Genomic DNA, 22,105 nt, shown 5'->3' with positions numbered 1-22,105 from the left:
CGCATGCGTGTGTGCCCGCGCAGTTCTTGTTTTTTAGTTTACTTTTAAAGAATGTAGAATGAATTTTTAATGGGGGGGTTGGAGGTGGGGGCTGGCCAACTCCGCTCCGCTGTGAACTGTGCTGAGATTTGCCTACTCCACGTTCTCGGAACGCGGAGTAGGCAAATCTATACTAACTCGGTGGGCGGAGCATAGTTCTCCGCCTGCCCTTAGTTGTGTTTTCAACATGGGTATTTTGAACTGGGACTCACTGTGTAGAAGTATGCGTGCCCAATTGAGGGCTAGTGGGTCCAGGGACAGTGATAGTTGCTGGGCTTTGTGGTGCAGGGAGTGGGATGCGTTGGGCTACATAGGGGGTAGTGACTGCCTTCCGTGTGTGGGTTGAGGGTCGCTCCTCTCTGAGCATCCGTTTTCTGGGGGTGTATGCTGTGCACCCTAGTGGCATGCTTCCTCTACGGGAGGTGTTGGGGCCTGCGTGGGTGGCTCATCTGTTGCTACCTGTTTGAAGGCATGAAGTAACGTGGCCCAGCGCATGGAAATGTGGTGTTTGCGGGTGCCCTGAATCTCTTCCAATCTAAGCACCTCCTCCTCCTCCGAGGTCCCCCACTTGCAAATCTCCCCTGCCACTCCCCAATCGATCGCCCACCTGGCGTCCTCCAATGGATGGCTATGCTCCTCTTCACTAAGAGGATGCCGAGGGAGGCAAAACTCGACTCCACCTTTTGGTGTTTACGGTACCTGGCTATGCCCCACACAGACCTCCCATGTATTGAGATTGCTGAGCCCTTTTACCTCGAGCAGAGTGGCGTGTATTATGGTCCAGTATGCATGAAGTGCTGGGCAAGCCCAGAACATGTGGAGGAAAGAAGCATCGGGCTCCGGACATCTTGAACAGGTGAAGTGTGTGTTTGGGTAATAGCGCTGGAGCATTTCTGGGTCAGACATGCGCGATGCAGCATGTGATACTGTATGTTTTTAAAACAACTTCTTCGGGAACTCAAGGGCACGTTGCCATTCTTTATCGTGGAGGGGCCTTTGGAACTCTGCTTCCCATTTGTCCCGGAGTGGGTTTAAAGTGATTGCACTGAGCATTCACACCGCTTTGCACAACCATGTCACTAAGTGTCGCCCCAGACCCATCTGCAGGATCACATTTAGTACTGGGTGTGTGGGTGGCTCCTGGTCAATTGTGCTCCACATTCTGTGACCCTCTATCAGCATTGGCCTGTGCGTGCGACTAGGGTGGCAAAAGCCTGCAGTTGCCCATTGGTATACAAGGTGCCCGCTTCGGTAATTCTGTGTTCAGTCCATATGTGCAAAGCGCGTTCTATGTAATGAGTTCAGCCTCTTGGAAAGCACACCAGTGGCTGTATGGGAGAGTATAAACGGGTTGAGTGGCTCATTTTGTGTATGCGTTTCAGGAATGCTCGTGCTACTGCTATCTGGAGTGGGCAATCTTGTATAGGCTCGGCATCTGGTAGCAACATGCGATGTATAACTGGGGTGGTAACTGGTCCCGCCATAGTGTGGATTTCCGTACATGCACGGCCTGCAGTCCAGTGTGACACCCATGGCAACTAAGCTGCCAGAAAGTAAGCCTCGAAGGAGGGAACACCCACCGTCCCTGAGCCATGGGCAACTGCAATTTAGCTAGGGCTATCTGTCTTTGGCCCGATTCCCATATGAGGGAAATCAGGAGGGAATCCAGCTTGCGGAAGAATGAGTGGGGGGGGACCACCAGGAGATTGGCAAAATAGTAGAGCAGCCGTGAGACCAGTTTCATCTTGGCCACTGCTATCTTCCTTACAGGGGCTAGTGGTAGATCTTTCCAGAAGTTCACTGACGCTTGATCCCCAGCCAGGACCCCACGGTAATTTCCCTGTACATGTCCTGCGTCATGTGATATAGTCTTATACCCAAGTACCTGACTGCCTGGGCACTCCAAGAAATGTTTTGCCTGCCCGCTCACAGCGGTTGGGGTGGGAGGTTGTCTGAGAGTAGGTATACCGTAGACTTGGCCCAGTTGACTCTCAATCCTGCCACCTTCTCAATGTATGGGGGCGAGGTCTGATGTGATGTCCCGGATATAGATGAGGACATCATCGGGGTATAGTGACACCGCGTGGACCGTGCCCGCAATCAGTATGTCCCATGCCTCCCCCTCCTTGCGTAGGCAGATCGCAAGTGGCTCCATCACAGAGTGTAAGGGGGAGAGCGGGCACCCCTGCCTTGTGCCACTAAGAATGGGGAATGATGAGGACATATAGGGCCCGAATTTTACTCTTGATGTTGGCCTAGTGTATATGACATTAGTGTAAGTGAGCAGGAGTGGTTCTACTCCCATTTGTAGCAGGACCCAAAGGAGATATGGCCAGCTCAGGGTATCAAAGGCCTTCTCCAGGTCCAGCACCAGGCACGTTGCCCACAGGAACTGATTGCGAGCCTGGTCCTGGACGTGAAGGAGGCGCCTAATGTTGAAGGAGGTGTTTTTCCCCGGCACAAAACCACACTGATCCGAGTGTACCAGGGTGGAGAGGATTGTGGAGTATCTTTCCTCAAGTATCTTCCTAAAAATCTTGTAGTCTGCTGGCAGCAGGGCTATAGGTCAGTAGTATCCTACCAGCTGGGGATCCCTATCTGGCTTGGGGAATGATATTATTACCGATTCGCCCATGGAGTGTGGGTGGCTTGTTCATTTATGATACAGATTAAATTAATTTCACATAATGAGTGTGGCCTATGCGCGTTCCACTAATCATATGGTATTTCTTGATTTTAATTAGAGTTGTGTTGAAGGACCCTGTAAAATACCTAAAATACATGTCCAGTTATTTGAAAACGTTCTACAACTTTAGAGCTATAAACCACCAATCCACCCCACTTGTCTATTTATAATAAAATGTAATAGATTTAGAATGCAATTAGATGTACGATGGGACTGTACAGGGTGTTATTTGTTCTATTATTGTGAAAATACACTCTATCATTGAGGGGTTACTCTAGTGATATATCATATGTAACAATGAGTTAAAGGGAGCGGTCAATGGGTTTGCAAGAATCTCTTTACAAGTTTATAGAAAGAAGATGCGAGTCATCCAGTCTTAGGGATTTGATGATTGCTAGGAATTTTGTGGGTTTTTTTTCAACGTTGTTAGTACTTGGGAATTCAAGTTTGGCTTTAGACTCTTCACTCAAGCAAGAGAGTTTAGTAATCTTCAGACATTACACATATGATTAATAATTTGCCTCTTTGGTAGGGACCATTTGGGTGGGAGCTGCTTAGCGCGTCTGACCGTGTTTTCGCGCATTTAGAGCGCCGCATTGTACCATTTTTAAACAACCTGTTTTCCATTTTTGTTTATTTTATTTTATTTCCCCTGTTTTTACCTGGCGCTGTGTTCTGGCCCTCACTTGCACCATATTTGTCCATTTTCCCCACCGCTGCTTTGCCGGTCCGGTTCCTGGGGTGGCTTGGGCTCTACCTACACCACCTTGGGTAAGGAGGTGACTTTGGCGGCCATCTTGGAGCGGTCTAGCGCTCGGGGGTATTTGGAGCCGCCTACTTAAGGCGTCAGTATCCTGTGGTCAGCCTGGTAAAGGTGACCATTTGGGTGGGAGCTGCTTAGCGCGTCTGAACGTGTTTTCGCGCATTCAGAGCGCCGCTTGTACCATTTTTAAACAACCTGTTTTCCATTTTTGTTTATTTTATTTTATTTCCCCTGTTTTTACCTGGCGCTGTGTTCTGGCCCTCACTTGCACCATAATTGTCTGGTTTCCCCACCGCTGCTTTGCGGGTCCGGTTCCTGGGGCGGCTTGGGCTCTACCTACACCACCTTGGGTAAGGAGGTGACTTTGGCGGCCATCTTGGAGCGGTCTAGCGCTCGGGGGTATTTGGTGCCGCCTACTTAAGGCGTCAGTATCCTGTGGTCAGCCTGGTAAAGGTGACCATTTGGGTGGGAGCTGCTTAGCGCGTCTGAACGTGTTTTCGCGCATTTAGAGCGCCGCTTGTACCATTTTTAAACAACCTGTTTTCCATTTTTGTTTATTTTATTTTATTTCTCCTGTTTTTACCTGGCTCTGTGTTCTGGCCCTCACTTGCACCATAATTGTCCGGTTTCCCCACCGCTGCTTTGCGGGTCCGGTTCCTGGGGAGGCTTGGGCTCTACCTACACCACCTTGGGTAAGGAGGTGACTTTGGCTGCCATCTTGGAGCGGTCTAGTGCTCGGGGGTATTTGGAACCGCCTACTTAAGACGCTCTTCACAACGCGCAGCGGTGACGCGCAGCGGGTGCGCCTTCCCTGCGCCTGAGTCGTGCCAGAGTCCTGCCCGTCTGCGCTCGTCAGCGTCTCGGAGGCGTTCAGGGGCGGTCGCTGGTTTCTGGTAGGCGCTGTGTCTTTGCTGGAATGCTTTCCTATTCTTCTCCTGAGCTTTTGGCTCTGCGTAGGGATCCCTCGCTTTGCCACCATATATTTCCGGGAGGGCGTGCGCTTAGGAGAGGCTGTTTGGGCTGTGGCTGGCGCTTTCCAACCAACGAAACTTATCGCCAGGTTGTATCACCTGCTCTAAACAAGTGCCTTCTTCTCAATACTAGATCTCTCGGCAGACACTCCCTCGATATCCTGAATCTTTTGACAGAATCTAAACCACCTTGTCTGTTTCTCACTGAGACATGGCTTGGAGAAAGTTCTGGCCCAGATTTAGCTAATGCCATCCCCCCTGACTATACTATATTTAGGAGGGATAGAGTGATTGGCAGAGGAGGAGGAGTCGCTTTGGTTGTTCATAAACTCTTCTCCTGTACCACCTTTGCGATTGATAATATCCCTAATTGTGAGGCACTTGGCTTCGCTCTTACGCTGTCATCTCATCAATCGGTTGCTGGGATTCTACTCTACAGAGCACCTGGTCCTTCGGGGCCCTTTTTAGATGAACTGCAGGTGTCACTTTCTGTGCCCTGTCTTAAATCAGATCACTGTATTCTTCTAGGTGACTTGAACATCCATATGGATAACAACTCAGACCCTGATGCCCTTAAGTTGTGGGACACTACTTCACCTCTGGGGTTGGTTCCATATATTATCTGGCCAACTCACAATAAGGGCCATACCATCGATCAAGTTTTCTCTACGAAATTGATTAGTACATCAATGCCATTTCCCGTCTTATGGTCTGACCACTTTCTGATAAAGTTCACGATACCTCTTGCCTCCGTGACTGCTCGGAGAGCATTGAAAGATCAGAAAGGATTTACACGAGCTTTTCACCAGGTCTCCGCCGAAATGGTGTCTGATGCGCTCTGTCGTCATCCCTGCTCACTCTCCGGCAGTCTGGAGGAAGATCTTGAGTCGGTACATAGGTGGATGAGTGCCATCTTTGAGGAGCTAGCTCCAGGGAAGCCGGCTAAGTCTGCTGACAGGCGTGCTTCGACCCCGTGGTTTACCTCATCCATGGGTGCGATGCGGCAGGAATGCAAGAAAGCCGAAAGGGCCTGGAGACGCCTGTATGACCCTCATCTTAAGGCCAGTTATAGGAATGCCATTAAGTTATATCACAGGCATATCCTAGCAGGGAAAAAAGTCTACCTTGAACGTAGAATAGACGATTCTGAGAGTACCAGCAAAGAGATTTTTAGGATAGTTAAAGAATTTACTTCCCCGTCCTCTGGTGCTCCCTTCCATACGCACACTGAGGTTTGGATCAGCCAGCTGGCGGATTTTTTCGTGGATAAGATTAGAGTTATCCACGATTCCTTTCGACATCCATGCCTTTCACTACCGCCGGGATTTACCTCTGGCCCGCCCTTATCCATAACTGAGGAAGGCCCACTTTTGTCGGAATTCCCGGTGATGTCTCCCACGGTCTCTCTTGACCTTCTATCCCGGCTTAAGTCCGGTTCTCCATCTGACCCTTGCCCGGCTAAGTGTTTAGGGAAAATAGCGCCGGCTGTAAATGCGCTACTTAACCCTTTGCTTAATGCTTCCTTGAGCACGGGTGTTGTCCCTCAAGCGTGGAAGCATGCATTGATTCTTCCACTGATCAAGAAGACCAACCTTGATCCCCTCATCCATGCTAACTACAGGCCTATCTCTCTCCTCCCTGCTTTGGCTAAGGTGACCGAGAAGCACGTGCATAGCTCTATTTCCAACTTTATTGAGAACAATAATATTCTTCATGACTCTCAATCGGGCTTTCGCACGAATTTTAGCACTGAGACCGCTCTTCTCGAGGTCACCGATGCCATCAGAGAGGTTCTAGATGCTGGAGGGAAGGCCATTTTGGTTATGCTGGATCTGTCGGCGGCTTTCGACACCGTCCCCCATTAAGGTCTCCTTTTAAGACTCCAGGAGATCGGTTTTCGAGGGACGGTGTTGAATTGGTTTAAGTCCTTTCTGACCGGCCGCCGGCAAGTGGTCTGGGCACCTCCGTTTTCCGCTGAAATGCCGCCGCTGGAGGTGGGGGTGCCGCAGGGTTCCATTTTGAGCCCTGCGCTTTTCAACATCTATATGGCCCCCTTGGCGGCGGTTGCGGAATCTTTTGGTGCCCAGATCATAACCTATGCGGACGACACCCAGTTGCTCTTTACATCTGGCAAGGGCAGGGACTTTGACGGCTCGAGGATTGGAGACTGTTTGGGAGCTGTCTTTGCCTGGTTCCAACGGCACAGCCTAAAATGTAATTCCGATCAATCGGAGTTACTTTTTTTTGGATGTCCTCCTGATCCTGGCTGGAAGGCTTGGTGGCCTTCTGACATGTTTCCACCGGATGCCGCCTCCTCCAAAGCCAAAAATCTGGGCTTTGTGGTAGACGATGGTCTTGCCTTCGGCCCTCAGATCATCGGGCTGACTGGCAAATGCTTCGGCCTCTTGAAGATGCTGCGGAAATTTCTTCCGTTGCTTTCGCAGAAGCACAGAAAGATCATCGTGCAGGCCTTGATAGGCTCGCGTTTGGACTACGCAAAAGTTCTCTACCTTGGCCTGCCGAAATATCTTTTGGCCCGGCTACAGATTGTGCAAAACTCGGCGGCTAGAGCCATTTTTGGCCTCCAGCGTAGATCTGGAGCTACAGAGCTACTAAAAAAATTTACACTGGCTTCCAATCGCTAAAAGGATCGCTTTTAAGGCGCTCACTTTTGCCTTCAAGTCCCTTCATCAGATAGGCCCCAAATATCTTCAAAAGCGTTTGGCTTTTTATGTGCCTCGCAGGGCGTTACGCTCTGCGACTCTTTCCAAAGCTCTGATTCCGCCTATCCGCCTGTCTAGAATCGGAGGACGTTCCTTTCGATTGCTAGCGCCTCAAGGTTGGAACGACCTGCCTGTTCCGCTTAGGAAAGCTGCTGACTTGCTCTCTTTTAGAAAGGGACTTAAGACCTGGCTTTTCACTCAGTAATGGTTTTGCCTCCCCTCTTTTCATGTTCACCGTGTTATGTTTCCCCTACTCCTTTAGGCTCTTTGCCAAAGCGCCGGGACACTCCTAGGAGTAGCCGTGCGCTATAAAAGAGCATTTTTAACATAACGTAACATAACATAACAGGGAACAATTTAGTATAATAATCTGATATCATTTTGGTTTTGTCTCAATTCCCACATAGTTTATGTGCTGACAATTTATCATTATTTATATTGTCCTCATAATAAAACTCATATTAAAATAATTTCATATAAACCAAAAAGAGCTCTGCTTTGTACAATATTTAAATGTTTAATTTACCCCTTCACTCTTGGATTATTTAGTGGGTGAATTGGTTACTCCATCGCAACGGTGACTAAGTATCCTCTCTGCCTAACTCTCTGCCTGAATTATGGCTGCGCAGACCTTAACTTTGTTGACAAAGAGCCTACTCCAGCTCTGTCAAAGCCATACTCCGTGGACATCAGCCCAATTTAAAGTGGTAAAGTGGACGGTTGGATGACCTATGTTTTGCTGCCTGTGTCACTGTCAGGGAAAGTAAACAGTTTAAAAAAATTATTACCCCACACACCAAGGGAGAAACCTCCCATGGACACCTCCCATTGTGTGGGGTCATTATTTTTACACTTTTAAAAACAGGCTTCCACTTTGAGACTAAATACAAGTTTGAAGGACAGCCATCTTATTTGACAGAGTAATTCATCAGACTTTTACAACATTGACAGAAACTGCTGTGATAGCGATTCTCACCAATGTTAAGAGGACCTCAGGCTGGAAGATATCTCTACATATGGAGGACAGGATGTCCATCAGGGTGATGGAGTGATTTAGTCTGTCAAGCTGATGGACATACTACTGTCCTTCAAACCCTAAATCAGGACTCAATTATGCCTGCATAATATAATTGATAATGCCTGTTTATTTTTAATTTAAATGCTTCTGATTTGAGATGGGAGTTTTGCTTTGTAGCTTCCTGCTTTCTTCAGTACAGAGGTGCACTAGTGATACCCTCCATATATAAGGGACATGAAGTGCATCTAAAATGTTTTCTTATACAATAGTTTTAGAAACATTGTTTATAGTTGTTTTTAAAAATGTCCCTCAATTCACCTTTATTTGAAAACTGTCTTTTATTGGAAATTCTAGCAAATGTTTCTAATTCAACTTCTCATGGGTAATTCAGGCTAATGTCATTGGTGGGTCATATTTGTACACACATGCACATGAAGTAAGACTAGTGGAATGTTAGAAATAATCCTACATAAGACAAGTAGATTTTAGTTATATTATTTATATGTTTTTGTGTAGAGTATTCACTAGCAAAAAAGCGAAAATTGCTGTAACCTTCTGATAGAGGGTATATTTTTGGAGTATATAATGATGATGCAGAAGCTTTAGCCTTTTTAAATATGGTTACAATTCAAAATGATAACAGCTTTGAAATTTAAATAAAAGAAGAATAAACAAAGAATGGATTACCGAGATGTGTGGTGTAAAGTGGGTGTAGAGTTACAATGAGGAAACATTTATAACAAGCATTTGCAATGCAATAGGTCTCATATTTACGCAAGTTTGAGCTATTGACATTGCAAATGACAATGCCTTTTATTTATTTTTTTAAAACATAAATAAAAGGCATTGTCATTTACAATGCCAATTGCTAAAACTTGCGTAAATGCGAGACCTATTGCACTTGCAAATGCTTGTCTCCAGCTGGAACCGTAATCCTGCCTTCCTGTCCCTGCTTAGAGGGCCGCTTAGGAATGAGCTTCCCGGAGATAAGCAACCGATTTATGAGGTCTTTGAGCTCAACATGAAGGCCCCTTGATGTTTACAATCAGTTGTATCCGGACTGTTGTATTTATGGCCTTCACAGTCGGCTTCCAGAAGCTTTTTAGATGTTAGCTGTATATGGGTTTGTGTTGTAATTGTGCTTCATGCAAAAAAAGGCTAGCTTTTCAGCTAGCCATAAGCGGTATTTGGTGCTTTAATGAATGTTTAGTATGAAAATAAGTTAAATAGTAGGGAAGTAACTTTCCTGCTGGGCCGACTATTGTTCAAAAGACCCATAAAGTCTCTTTTTAAGAAAAGCCTCACAAATTTTCTCAAAAGCATAGCGCATGTTAGAGCTGAGTTCTCAGCTATGTTTCAAACAAAGTAAAGACTGGGAATAAGTCCTTCCCTAGATGCGCCATGGTGTACAAAAGAAGCACTCTTTTCATAGGTGCGTTTGAGATGCACTACTAAAAACCTGTATATGTTCCAAAGCAATCCAGACCTCCAAGCACAGATGTCGGAAGCTAAAGAAGAAATGGTTCCAAGACCGGACGTCAGACAACCAAGCTGCCCTCAAGGACGCCACCCGCAGACATCACCAACTCATCAGAACGACCAAGAGAGCCTCCTTCAAAACCTGCCTTGACAACAACGCACACAATTGCAAAGAACTCTTCAGCATCGTGAAGGAACTCTTCAGCCCCAGCGCCAACAATAATGACATCCCACCCTCACAAGAACTGTGCGACTCACTGGCCAACTTCTCCACCGCAAGATCGCTGACATCCATGACAGCTTCAACGTCCCGCCCGCCCCGACCACAACAGACCCCACCCCGAACGACACCAACCTACTGACCTCGTGGGCCTACGTCAACGACGACGAAACATGCAAGATCATGAACTCCATCCACTCAGGATCGCCAGCAGACCCCTGCCCTTACCACGTGTTCAACAAAGCAGACGCTACCATCGCACCCCAACTGCAAAAGGTCATCAACATCTCCTTTGACTCAGCGACGTTCCCGGAAAGCTGGAAGCACGCCAAAATCAACGCCCTCCTCAAAAAGCCCAAGGGGGACCACAAGGACCTCAAGAACTTCTGGCCCATCTCCCTGCTCCCTTTCCCGGCAAAGGTCATTGAGAAGATCGCCAACATACAGCTGACCCGCCAACTTGACAACATCCTAGACCCGTCGCGATCTGGATTCAGACGGAACGACAGCACCTGAGACAGCCCTAATCGCCGCAACAGACAACATCCGACGCCAACTTGACAACGGCGAAACCTCTGCTCTCATCCTCCTGGACCTGTCGGCTGCCTTCGACACGGTCTGCCAACGCAAACTAAGTTCGCGCCTCCAAGAAGCCGGAATTCGGGACAAAGCCATGGACTGGACCACTTCCTTCCTTCCAAGCCGAAGCAACAAACCTCATCTGCGGCATACCCCAGGGCTCATCCCTCAGCCCGACGCTATTCAACATCTACATGGCCCCCCTCGCACAAGTGGCCCGCAAACATGACCTAAACATCATCTCCTATGCCGATGACACCCAGCTAATCCTCTCCCTCACCAAAGACCCGCACTCCGCCAAAGCCAACCTCCACAAGGACATGAAGGCCGTCGCCGAGTGGATGAGGAACAGCCGCCTAAAGCTGAATTCGCACATGACGGAAGTCCTCATCCTCGGCCCTACCCCTTCGGCCTGGGACGCCTCCTGGTGGCCAACAACACTAGGAACAGCACCGACACGGACCACGCACGCAGCTTGGGATTCATCCTCGACTCCTCCCTCTCCATGTCCAAGCAGGTCAACGCCATCTCCTCCTCCTGCTTCAACACCCTCTGCATGCTTCGCAAGATCTACAAGTGGATCCCAATCGAAACCAGGAGAACAATGACCCAAGCCCTCGTCAGTAGCCGGCTGGACTACGGCAACGCACTCTACGCTGGAATTCCAACCAAACACCTACAGCGACTACAACGCATCCAGAAACGCCTCGGCCTGACTGATCCTCAACCTCCCACGTCGCAGCCACATCATCCCCCCACCTAAGAGACCTGCACTGGCTCCCCGTCAACAAGAGGATCACCTTCAAGCTCCTCACCCACGCACACAAAGCACTCCACAACTCCGGACCAGCCTACCTGAACAGCAGACTCAACTTCCACATCCCCGCTCGCCAGCTCCGATCTGCCAATCTTGCCCTCGCCACCGTCCCTTGAATCCAACGGACCACTACCGGAGGCAGATCCTTCTCCTTCCCCGCGGCCAAGACCTGGAACACCCTCCCAACCCAACTACGGCAGACCCAGGACCCGCTCACCTTCAGGAGGCTCCTCAAGACCTGGCTCTTCGAGCAGTAGCAGCAGCCCCCCCCCTCAGCGCCTTGAGACCCTCACGGGTGTGTAGTGCGCTTTATAAATACTGTGATTGATTGATTGATTGATTTAATAACCCGCATATGAAGTGTGTACCAGCACGTTGCCGTATGCACAGGCGCGTTAGATAGGCTGGTATATTCCGAATTTGTAAGAAATGTGGCTTACATTCTTTAAAGATCTTGTGCTCGCATGTGGAGCACTTCATCCACTTACAATAATTTATAAAGGTAATTCTTACCTCATTTTTTGGTGAAGCATTCGCTCCCTGCAGAACATCCGCCAACAGTCTGGAGTCAGTATTGAAAAATGGAAAAGTCTCCACCAATTATGAAGTTTTTTGCGGTCTATCAGTGCAGAATGCTTTTTCTACTGTCTAAAAAAACATAACAGACCAGCTGTTGCCAGCACGGACTGTAGCTCCACAGCTGTGCCACGGCATCCTGACCCAAGCTGCAGAATCGAAGGCATGGGAGCAGCGTTCAGGAAGGAGTGCCCTGTCCAGCAATTAGATTGCGTTAGGTATATAATACACTCGACACTGACTCTTGGCCAGCAGTGCTGCTCTTTCCTCGCAGGAACTGCCAGTGATTCCCAGGCTGATGCGCCACCTAATCCGAACCTAGCTCTCAACATGGCGGTGCGCTGCAGGTCAGCTGCCCTTTCCTTGCAGGAACTGCAATTTATAGTGCGGCAACCCATGAAGTGGGTGCAGTGATTATAAAATAAATGCCAAAAATTCCAAAAATAAAAGTAGCACAGTGGCCGAGGATGTGGCGCCACTGCCTGAGCTGCAGACTTACAGCCAGATTCATCAAAGCAAAATCGGCTCGCAAAGGGCTAGATTCTGAGAATCTGCCCCTTTGCAAGCGCTATTTTTGCATTTGGGATGCATCATCCCAAATGCAAAAATCGCAAGTCTAGAAACCGCTAAAGTACGATGTTTTGCATTTAAGGAATCTCAATTTGAGATCCCTTAAATGCAATTCATCAACCATTTTAAAATTGCGAATTCGCAATCTGGGGCCGCTATTTACCGGGAAGTCTAACTACGTTGTAAATAGCAAAAACTAAGTTGTTACACACACACATGTCCTTGGGACATGTGTGCGCGCAACACCAGTATACATTACCATTTCAGGGGTGCAACAGGGTGTCCTTTGGACACCCTGGCACCCTTGAAATTGCTTCCTTCTTTGCGATTCGCTAATTGCGAATCGCAAATAAGGAATGACTCCCCATTCATTCCTATGGGCCTTAGGGCCTTTAGGCCCATAGGAATGAATGGGAAAGCCATTGCTTATTTGCGATTCGCAATTAGCGAATCGCAAATAAGGAAGCAGTAGAAATCGCTAATAATATTGCGATTTCTACATGCATCCCGTTTTGCAAGTCTTTAATAGTGATTCCTTAAAATTCGCTATTAAGGACTCGCAAAACATGACTATGATGAATCTGGGGGTTAGTCTTTAGTGAACATGGTTCTATTTATGCTGGTGACTACTAAGCCAAAAAATATTGTCCGAGGATGTAGCGCCACTGCCTGAGCTGCAGACTTAGTCTTTAGGGAACATGGTTCTATTTTTGCTGGTGACTATTAAGCCAAACAATATATCCCCCCCAAAAAAACACATAGCAAACAGCAATAGCCACGAAAGAGATGAAAGAGTTCCATCAGAAACACTTGAGGCCACTTGCTGCATGTTTACTGTAGCTAAGCGGTGCTGCATGGGCGTTCCTGAAAAAATAAAGGCTGATCTACAAAGCTCATTTGCCTGTCAAAAACAAACACAAGAAAACAGACAAGCTCAGGAACCAATTACTAATAAACAGCTGCAGGAGGTGAAGATTCTACAGATTTATCCAGATTACTTATTGCCTCGTAGAGGCAGCGCCTGTGCTGCCTTATGCGAGACCTAAAAATGAAAGAGTTCTATAGCAGTGCATGAGTGTACAATGCAGAAGGAAGTGCAGTGCAAAATTACATTTTTGAAATCATGTTCATTATTTTATCTCACTGCAGTAGATCTCTTGGTATAGACGAATGAATTACATAATTAAGTTCTGTCATTGCCTGGATGTACACTAGAGGGATTACCTCACCATCGTGAAGTCAGAAATGACAACAAACATTTCTTCAAAACAGCAGCTCTGGTCCTTTTTAGGTGCATATATCAAAATCAATTCCACTCTGGTAACCTGGATACTCAGCATCCTACCTTCTTTGTGTTTTATTGACCGATTACCCTTGAATTGATATTAATATGGTCTTTGCTCCTATTAGTGGAGCTATGTAGATTTTAATATTCAAGAAGTTAATTTCATTTTTGTTTAAAAATATTTTTATTAGGTATTTACCCCACATTCCCCCCCCCCCCCTCCGCCCTGGCTGCATGACACATTACCCGTAACAAAACACAAGTATTGTTTAACATATACAAATTTAGTACTTATGTTGAAAAAGACTCAATAAAATCAAGACGAAAAAGTAACAAACAAAAAAAAGAAAATAATAATAAAGGTGTAAAGATCAGAAAGTGGAAGAGTTTCAGGATAGTAATTACGTGAGGTCATCCTAGAGAGGAAGGAGAAGGGAAAGAGAAGGGTAAAAGCCCCCATCTGAAAACATCTGCTAATAAACCAGGCCTCTGAAACAAAAAGGTAACCATACCCTCTTGCCCTCATACTATCCTTTACTATCCTTTCTTCCAGATTTCCATAGATTCCCATATTTCTAAACCTAGCTTTCGCCCTCTTTTTACCTTTCCTTGCATATATCTCCCTCTCCAAATTATATATATAGAGTAGCCTTGCCAACCATTGATGAAAAGTGGGTGGTGCCGTGTCTTTCCAAACTGATGTCACGAAGAGTCTCAACACCGCCATCTCTACAAACAAAAATTAGTTGGCTACACAGTGCCCGTCCACTCCCAGGATCAGCCTTGCTGGTGTCAATTCTATAATGATACCCATAGCCTTCTCCAGGAACTTTTCTATTTCTTTATGTAATGATAGTAATGTTGGAAAGGTTGCAAACATATGCACCATCCCAGCTTCCGAGCTGTTACAGCGCGTGCATGTAATTCCAGAGGTGCCTCCCCATTGCGCAATTTTTGCTGCCGTATAGTAGAGTGAGAAAATGGTTTTATAATGCTGCGCCTGTAAGGCTGCAGAGCATAGCCTATTTCTGCCTAATTCCAGTGATATCTGAAAGTGCTCCTGCCCTACCCCTAGTCTTTCTACCCATTTGTCTCCTTGTTTCATTAAATCAACCTCTCTACTTTCTATCAATTCAAAGTAAATTCTTTTAATCGTGCAACCCCCCTGTTTCTCCACATACTCCATCACCACGTTCTCACTGAATCGAAGCTGGGCCCCCCTTTTTCGAAGCAAAAAAGCTCCTGACTTGCAGATACTTATAAACACTTCTTGTCTCCACCCCATATTTCTGTTGTAGTTCGGCAAATTGATATATACCGTGTTCCCCCATCAAGTCCTCAATGCTTACAATGCCCTTCTGGCCCCACTCTCTGAATAATGAATCCCCAAATATCTCCGGCGGTTGCATTTTATTGTCTAATAATCGTATGTATGCGTTGTATCTTCCTAGTCCATACTTCTTTTTAAATGCAGCCCATATCTTGTATGCCACAATTAGAGTTTTAAATTTTGTTCTTTTATAATAACTAAACTCAGTGTACTTTAAGAACATATTTTTTATATCATCCACCCCCATCAGTACTGCATATACCGAATTACCTACACCCACTTGCACTGGTGCTACACCAATTAGCTCCACCATATATTGAAAAACTGCCGCCCAGTGATACATTTTAAAATCTGGAACTGCCCATCCACCTTTCTCTTTAGGGAGTGCCATAAATATCTGGGCTCGCCTCGTTTTCCCATGTGCCCATAGAAACCTATTTACCATCTGTTCCAAAGAGACAAACCATTTTTGATCAAATGTTAGTGGAATTGCCCGAAAGATGTATAATAATTTTGGCAACAACATCATTTTTACTACATTTGCTCGCCCTACTAATGTAAAATGTAGGTTATGCCATCTGTCTATATCCCTTTTGGCTTTTTTGATTATTGGTTCAATGTTTCTTTCCACCACGGTATCTCAATTCGCAGATATCTCTATCCTCAAATAAATGCCTGAGTCTACCACTCGCCTATCTGAGCACTGCACCTTTTTATTTATAATAATCTGTGTTTTTGCCTTATTTAAAGAGTAGCCGGATATACTACCAAACAACGCAGCTTCTCCCTCTATTTCCCTTATTGCCTCCATAGGATTTGATGAGATAACCGCGACGTCATCGGCATATGCCAATACTTTGTCTTCACCCCCATAGAATTTACTGTTGCAATTCTTCTATTCCCTATTAACCTACGCAAGAGTGGGTCTAAATATACGGCGAAGAGCAGCGGGGAGCATGGGCATCCCTGCCTGGTGCCCCGCTTTATTTCTAACATGTTTGTGTATTCCCCATTAACCCTCACCCGTGAAGTTGGAGCTTGATAAAACACTCGAATAGCCCTTATAAAATTATTCCCTATGCCAGCCCAGCACAAAGATCACCACAGATAGTCCCAGGAGACTTGATCGAACGCTTTCTCTGCGTCTAGAAGCATAACCGACATCGGGTCCCCTGTGACTTCTGTGGCATCGAATTGAGTAATTACTCTCCATATGTGTTCCGTCGTACCTCTCCCTGGAATAAAGCCATGCTGCGCCTGGGTCACTATGGTATCTATCACTCTTGAGAGTCTAGTGGCCAGAACCTTAGAATAAACTTTGGCATCTGCATTTAACAGCGTAATTGGCCTATACAAGCCTTCCTCTGTAGGTGCCTTCCCTTTTTTAAGAATGATTACAATTTCTGCCCCATGATTTTGGTATTGACTGACCCTCCTGTGCCTGCTGAACTGTTTCCAACATGTGCTTAAAAATTCCGGTTTGAAAAGTTCTATAAAATTCCACTCGCAGCTGATCCGGTCCTGCAGCTTTCCCTGCTGGTAGGCTTGCCAGCGCATTCCTCACCTCTTCTTCCCGTATTGGTGAGTCCAGCTCTTCCCTATCTACCTGAGTAAGATATGGCGCTGCTATATTTGCCAGGTATTCCTGGGTTGAATCCTCATCTGTTTCCTGATCCTCATTGTAAAGTCTGGTGTAGTACTGCCTGAACACCTCTCTAATTCCAGACGCTTCAGTGATCAAACTCCCATTGCTATCCATAATTTCCTTTATCTCCCCCCTTGCCTCGTTCTGCCTAGTCCTAACCGCCAATGTATGTCCCACTCTTTCACTATACTCATAACAGTGTTCTTTCCTTGCTGTATATAGCTCTGCTGCCTTCGCTGCTATGTTTTCCCCTGCTTCTGCCTTTGCTCTAGCTAATTCTATCAGGGTCTGCTCTACCGTTGCCCCTACCCGAACTCTCGCCACTAGTTCTGCCTCCACTTTAGCAACCTTCTGGTGTAACCTAGTCACATTAGCCCTCTCCCTTTTTTGATTTTTTAAACTATACCTGAGAGTTTCTCCGCGTACCCCCGCCTTAAAGGCATCCCAGGTAAAGCCCGTGGTGGTGCTATGCCAGTTCATCTCCCAATAATTTTCTATCCACTTTTCCAAGTGCTCAATGTACTGCTTATCTTTTAATAATCTTCGTTCGAATGTCCATTTTCTTGTAGGTCCAACTTTTACTGTATTCTCTAATATGAGTGACAGCGGATTGTGATCTGATACAATACGGGGTGCTCTTTCCACCTTTGCTTTCCCAATCAGCCTATTGGATATCATGAAGTAATCTAGTCTTGCAAATACTCTATGTGGTGCAGAAAAATACGTTGGTCCATCGTCCAGTGGTTTGATTGTATCCCAAACATCTACCAGTGAGTTTTTTCTTGCCATCTCAAGAATTGCCTTACAAACCATTTTCTTACGCCCCTGATATTTCCCTGACCCCCCTAGACCTAACCCTCCTATACCATTGATGTTAAAATCACCCCCCAAGATTACTGTCGGGCCCATGCTGGTAATTCAGTATCTAAAAACGTAAAAATCTCTGGATCATCATCTGTTGAGCCATAAATCGAGCCTATCATGATCCATTCCCCATTTACTTGGCATTCCGCTAGAACCCACCTGCCCCATACATCCTCTATTTTCTTCCTGACTGCAAATTTATTTCTTTTAGCCAGTATTGCCACTCCTCTTGTCTTAGCACCTTGTATGGAACATGCTAGCACCTGGAAACCTAACTGATCCAAAAGATACCCCTTGCTACCTTCTATGTGTGTCTCCTGTAAACACAAAATATCCGCTCCTGATGCTCTGAGATAGGCTGCCACACGCTGTCTTTTCACACAGTCATTCAATCCACATACATTAATAGTAAGTATTATAGTGCTCATCTTTGTTTCCCTTTTTTTTAATCCCTCTGCCTCTTGCCCAGCCATTTAATACTGCCTTCGCTCGGGGGGAGGAGCCAAGCTCGCGTCCGAGATGGCCGCGTTTTAGCTCGGCTCCGTTCGCCTGCCTGTTTTTATCATATATCCTGCTGTTATCCTGCCCCGGGAAGTCCTCTTTGCTATGCTGTAGCGTTCGGATACCTTGCAGGCACTCACCTGTTGTTCCGGTTGTCCCTGGGTGCCATGGATCCTGAGCGGTGCTCCCGCTCGCTTCGGGGCCTCCGGAGCGGGCTGGCCTGGATCCTCTTGGCGGCGCCCGGACGGGGCGGAGCGCGATGATCGGCCCTTGATGGAGCAGTGGACGTGGTCGTGGAGGCCGTTGTGCGTGTGGGCCTGCTGTGGCTTGCTGGCCAGATCCGGCGGCCCAGTGGCCTTGGGCGGAGGCGCTGCCTTTCGTTGACGGGGCTGACCGTACATTCGGCTTGCTCCCCCTTTGTTCTCCGGTCCGGCCATTTTGATTCCCTCCGCCCGGACTCGGAGAACGGGGCCGGAGGCACGGGGGAGCCGGCGATCCCCCTTCTTCTGGTGGCCTTCCTTCCTGCTCTGGAGGTGCCCGGCTGCCGGTCGGCTGGTCTTCATTTGCCTCGCTGCTGCCCGGACGGGGGTTGGCGGACGCCGCGGCCCCGCCGGGCTTCCAAGATGGCGGCCGACCCTGAATGTCTTAGCCGGGCCTGGACGAGCGCTGGAGGCCCGCCACATGGCCCGGGTGCCGGATACTGTAAAGGTTTTCCTACACTTAAGAGCATCCTGGACGCCCTACGCTCCTGGCGAGCTTCGGTGGCCGCACCCGTTGTCATCCTGGAGGTGGATCCTCTCTTCGGGCCGTTTGGGCCCCCTAAACTGGGTGCGGCTTCGTCGCCGTTGCAGGGTGCGGCTGGAACTATCCTGGGAAGCGGGGGCCCGGCGAAGGCCGCGTCTGTGGCTGTGCGGAGTTCCCCTGCCCTTCATCGTCCTGTGCTCTCTCCTGCGCCACTGTTCCGGGGGCCGGGTCCCGTCCGGACTGGACTCGATGATTCTTTTTGCCTCCCTTCGCCTCGACTGACTGACCCTGGCTCCTGTGCCGGCCCCGCTGGGTCAGCCTTCCTCGAACTGTCCCTGAAACTGTGCCTGCATAGCTTGCGATGTTCTCTGACTTTTTCGGATCATCCGGGTTCTGCTCCACGTATCTTCTCTGGACTGCCGTTTGATCTCCCTGTTCTTTGCCTTCTGTTCCTTGCGGTCTGGTTCTTGGTGAATCGGACGACTACAACTTTGGACAAACAAGGACAGGGCTGAGACGACCTTGCCTCTGTATACGGTAGTCTTGTACTGGTTGGATGATCGGCATGTAACGATATGACTTTGTGTGACTTTGTGGTGCTCCTGGAGTGTATCCTTATACTTCTTTGACTTCCCGAGGGCTCTTCCCTTTCCTCAGGCGGGTGGGTGGGTGCTGATGATCCTGTTCTATGGCCCTCTCCCGTGCGTTTTCTTTCCCTTTCTCCCTTTCCCCCCCTCCTTTTTGTCCTATGATTCCGTCTTGCCTTTGCTCTTCTATATTTCGGGTTCTAATTAGGGCGACAGGCACACTGCTGGGGGGTAGGCCATAGCCTTCTGCAGGGGTGCAGGGTGGGCTTGCGGGGTGGGTGGGGGGGTCTGTCACTTTGGGGGGTCTTTTCCCCCCCCCTTTTTTTTTTCCCCCTTATTTTGTTCTATGGCTCTTAGTCTTCTCTTTTTCGGAACTCCCTCTTGTCATGTGTTCCCCTGGGGTGTTTCGGTTGCACTGGCCTTCCGGTCTTATTGTGTTTACGGCTCACTGTGTGTTCCTGTCGCTGATTCTAATGGATGCTGTGTGCCGGCTGAGGTTTTCCTGTTTCGTTCACCGGGGGGCACGTGTTTTAGGAGGAGTCCCTTCCTTTTTCCTTTTTCCTCCCCCTCCCTCGTTCGTGAGGGATTTCTCTCCTTTTATTGGGGTGTGTTTCGTATTGATTTATAAGGTGGGCCTTTTTTGTGTCTGGTTGTTAAGTTGGGTTGTAGCTGTGGTGGGTGGGCGCTGGACGGCGAGCGCGATTGCCTCTCCTAGTGGTGCTTCCGTTGGAATTGTTTTCCCAATATGTTTAGTTCTTGTCGGATTTATCCTGTACTCTCTGTGATCGCTTGTTCGCTGCTCACCACGGCCCCCCCCTTTTTTGCTTGACTTACTGCCCGTCATGAGCCTGTACTTCCCGTTCCCATAATAGAAAATCAACCTTCACGTATCCTGTCCATGCTGGTTGCTCTATGGCTTTCGGCCTATGTCTCCTGTGTTCATGTTGTCGTATCCTGTGGGTGCTTTTGTACTGCTAATTCTGCTTCTGATATGTGGTGGCCAGCCCGCTGGGTTGTAGGCCCGTATTTGTGAGCACTTTCTGTACAATAAAGGTTTTAAAAAAAATAAAAAAAAATACTGCCATCGCTCCTCTTCCTTTAGCCCGTGATTCACCCCTTAGTGTCCTACTGCTAAACATCTTTTTACTTGTGTCGTGCTCAACCCCTACAATGCCTCCCCCAAAAATGTGCCCAGCAGCCCCCTCCCCCCAGCCCTCCCTCCCACAGAGCCCCCCCCCTACGGGCAAATAGGTCATACATGACCTATGTGTAGCTGCTGTGTATCCCCCTCCCGCCAAAATCCATATTTCCATTTTCATTTCCCTGAACCCCTCATACCATATTGTACCCTACCACATCATCTTAATTTAATCCTACTTGAGCTCCTTATGTCGATTTTACTGGAATGCTGTCTTCCCTTGCCCTACTTGCCCTTATTTCTCCTTACATTCTGACAGAAACTATGCTTTTACTTCAGAGGAGAACATTCTAACAGCCCCATTTATCAAAACCTTCAGCCTTAATGGAAATAGTAAATAAGCCTCCAGTCCCAGGGCCTGGAACGCCGGAATCATCTGTCTCAATCTCCTCTCTACCGTTGCATGGCAGAAGTCCGGTCGCGCAAAAAAGGTAACCCCATCAACTGTTCTTTTTGCTTCTGGTCTTGCTCTGTCCATTACCTCCTGTCCCAAAATGTAGTTCCCAAGAAAGACCTGGGCTTGCTACCACCAACGCCGGCAGAACCCTTCTTTTGGAACAAGGGAAACCTATGCGCCCTCTGGACCTCGTTTTCCCAATTCCAAGTTGTCAGTTCGGGAAAAGTTTTTTTCAGTAGGTTGATCACGAAAGCCCGCACGTCTTGCCCCTCCACCCCATTGGCAATTCCCAATAGTCTTACATTATTGTGCCTTTGGCGGTTCTCAAAGTTTCCGAGCTTCCACCTCATATCTTCAGCCAGCTTTTCCTGGTCTTCCTTGAACTGCTGCCAATTAGATACTTCATCGTCTAAATTCCCTGTTCGCTATTCCACCAGGTCTACTCTTCCCGCCACTTCTGTATAAAGCCTACTCATCTTCCTGATAGCCCCTTGTATTTTCTTCGACTCAAGTCTGGCTTTTCATGACTCAGCCCTGGCTTCACCCTGCATTTGTTTAAGGGTTACAAACAACAGCTCTAGAGTAGCTGGATTTGAGACTGGATTTGGGGCTTCATTATTGGCAGTACCCTGTTGTGCGTCCAACCCTCCATTCTCTACATACAACTGGGATGTAACAGCATAGTCTCAGTCCAGCTTTTTAGCTATATCTCCTTGCTGAACCTTTTCCTCTGTTTAGTCCTGGACCCTCCTCGATGTTGTCTTGTCCCAATAGACCCTCTGTGGTCTGAGCTGCTCTCTTCAGTGGAGGCCTCGGAGCCCGAATTTGTACCAGCATCAGACTTGGACTCAAGATCTGATTCCTCCGTGTAGCTTCCCCTACTAGAGACTGAGGGACCTGTATCTTCATTTAATGAGAAAAAAAGCAGTCATCGCTTGGAGAGCCTGGTACTGTTTTCCCCTGCTTTCCCCCAGGCTCCGTATTTCCAGGTGCTGTGTCTGTCATGGCTTTTGATCTCACGTGTTTTTTGCCTATAATGTCCCCCAGACGGTTAGCCACTTCCTTTAACTCTGTGTGTACCCCTTCCCCGGGCTTAATGGGATCTAGTACTTT

At 47.7% G+C, this 22,105-nt stretch overlaps 1 protein-coding gene across 1 annotated transcript in view; it reads left to right on the top strand.

The window, feature by feature from the left end:
• Positions 1-22,105, top strand: part of GPC3 (glypican 3) — a 1,537,945-nt gene that overhangs the window by 491,566 nt on the left and 1,024,274 nt on the right. The window lies entirely within an intron of this gene.

The sequence above is a fragment of the Lissotriton helveticus genome, chromosome 4_1 (genome assembly GCF_964261635.1).
Source record: "Lissotriton helveticus chromosome 4_1, aLisHel1.1, whole genome shotgun sequence".
NCBI classification, from domain to species: Eukaryota; Metazoa; Chordata; class Amphibia; order Caudata; family Salamandridae; genus Lissotriton; species Lissotriton helveticus.
The sequence above is the reverse complement of the archived record's forward strand: the minus strand, read 5'-3'. Positions and strand labels throughout refer to the sequence as shown.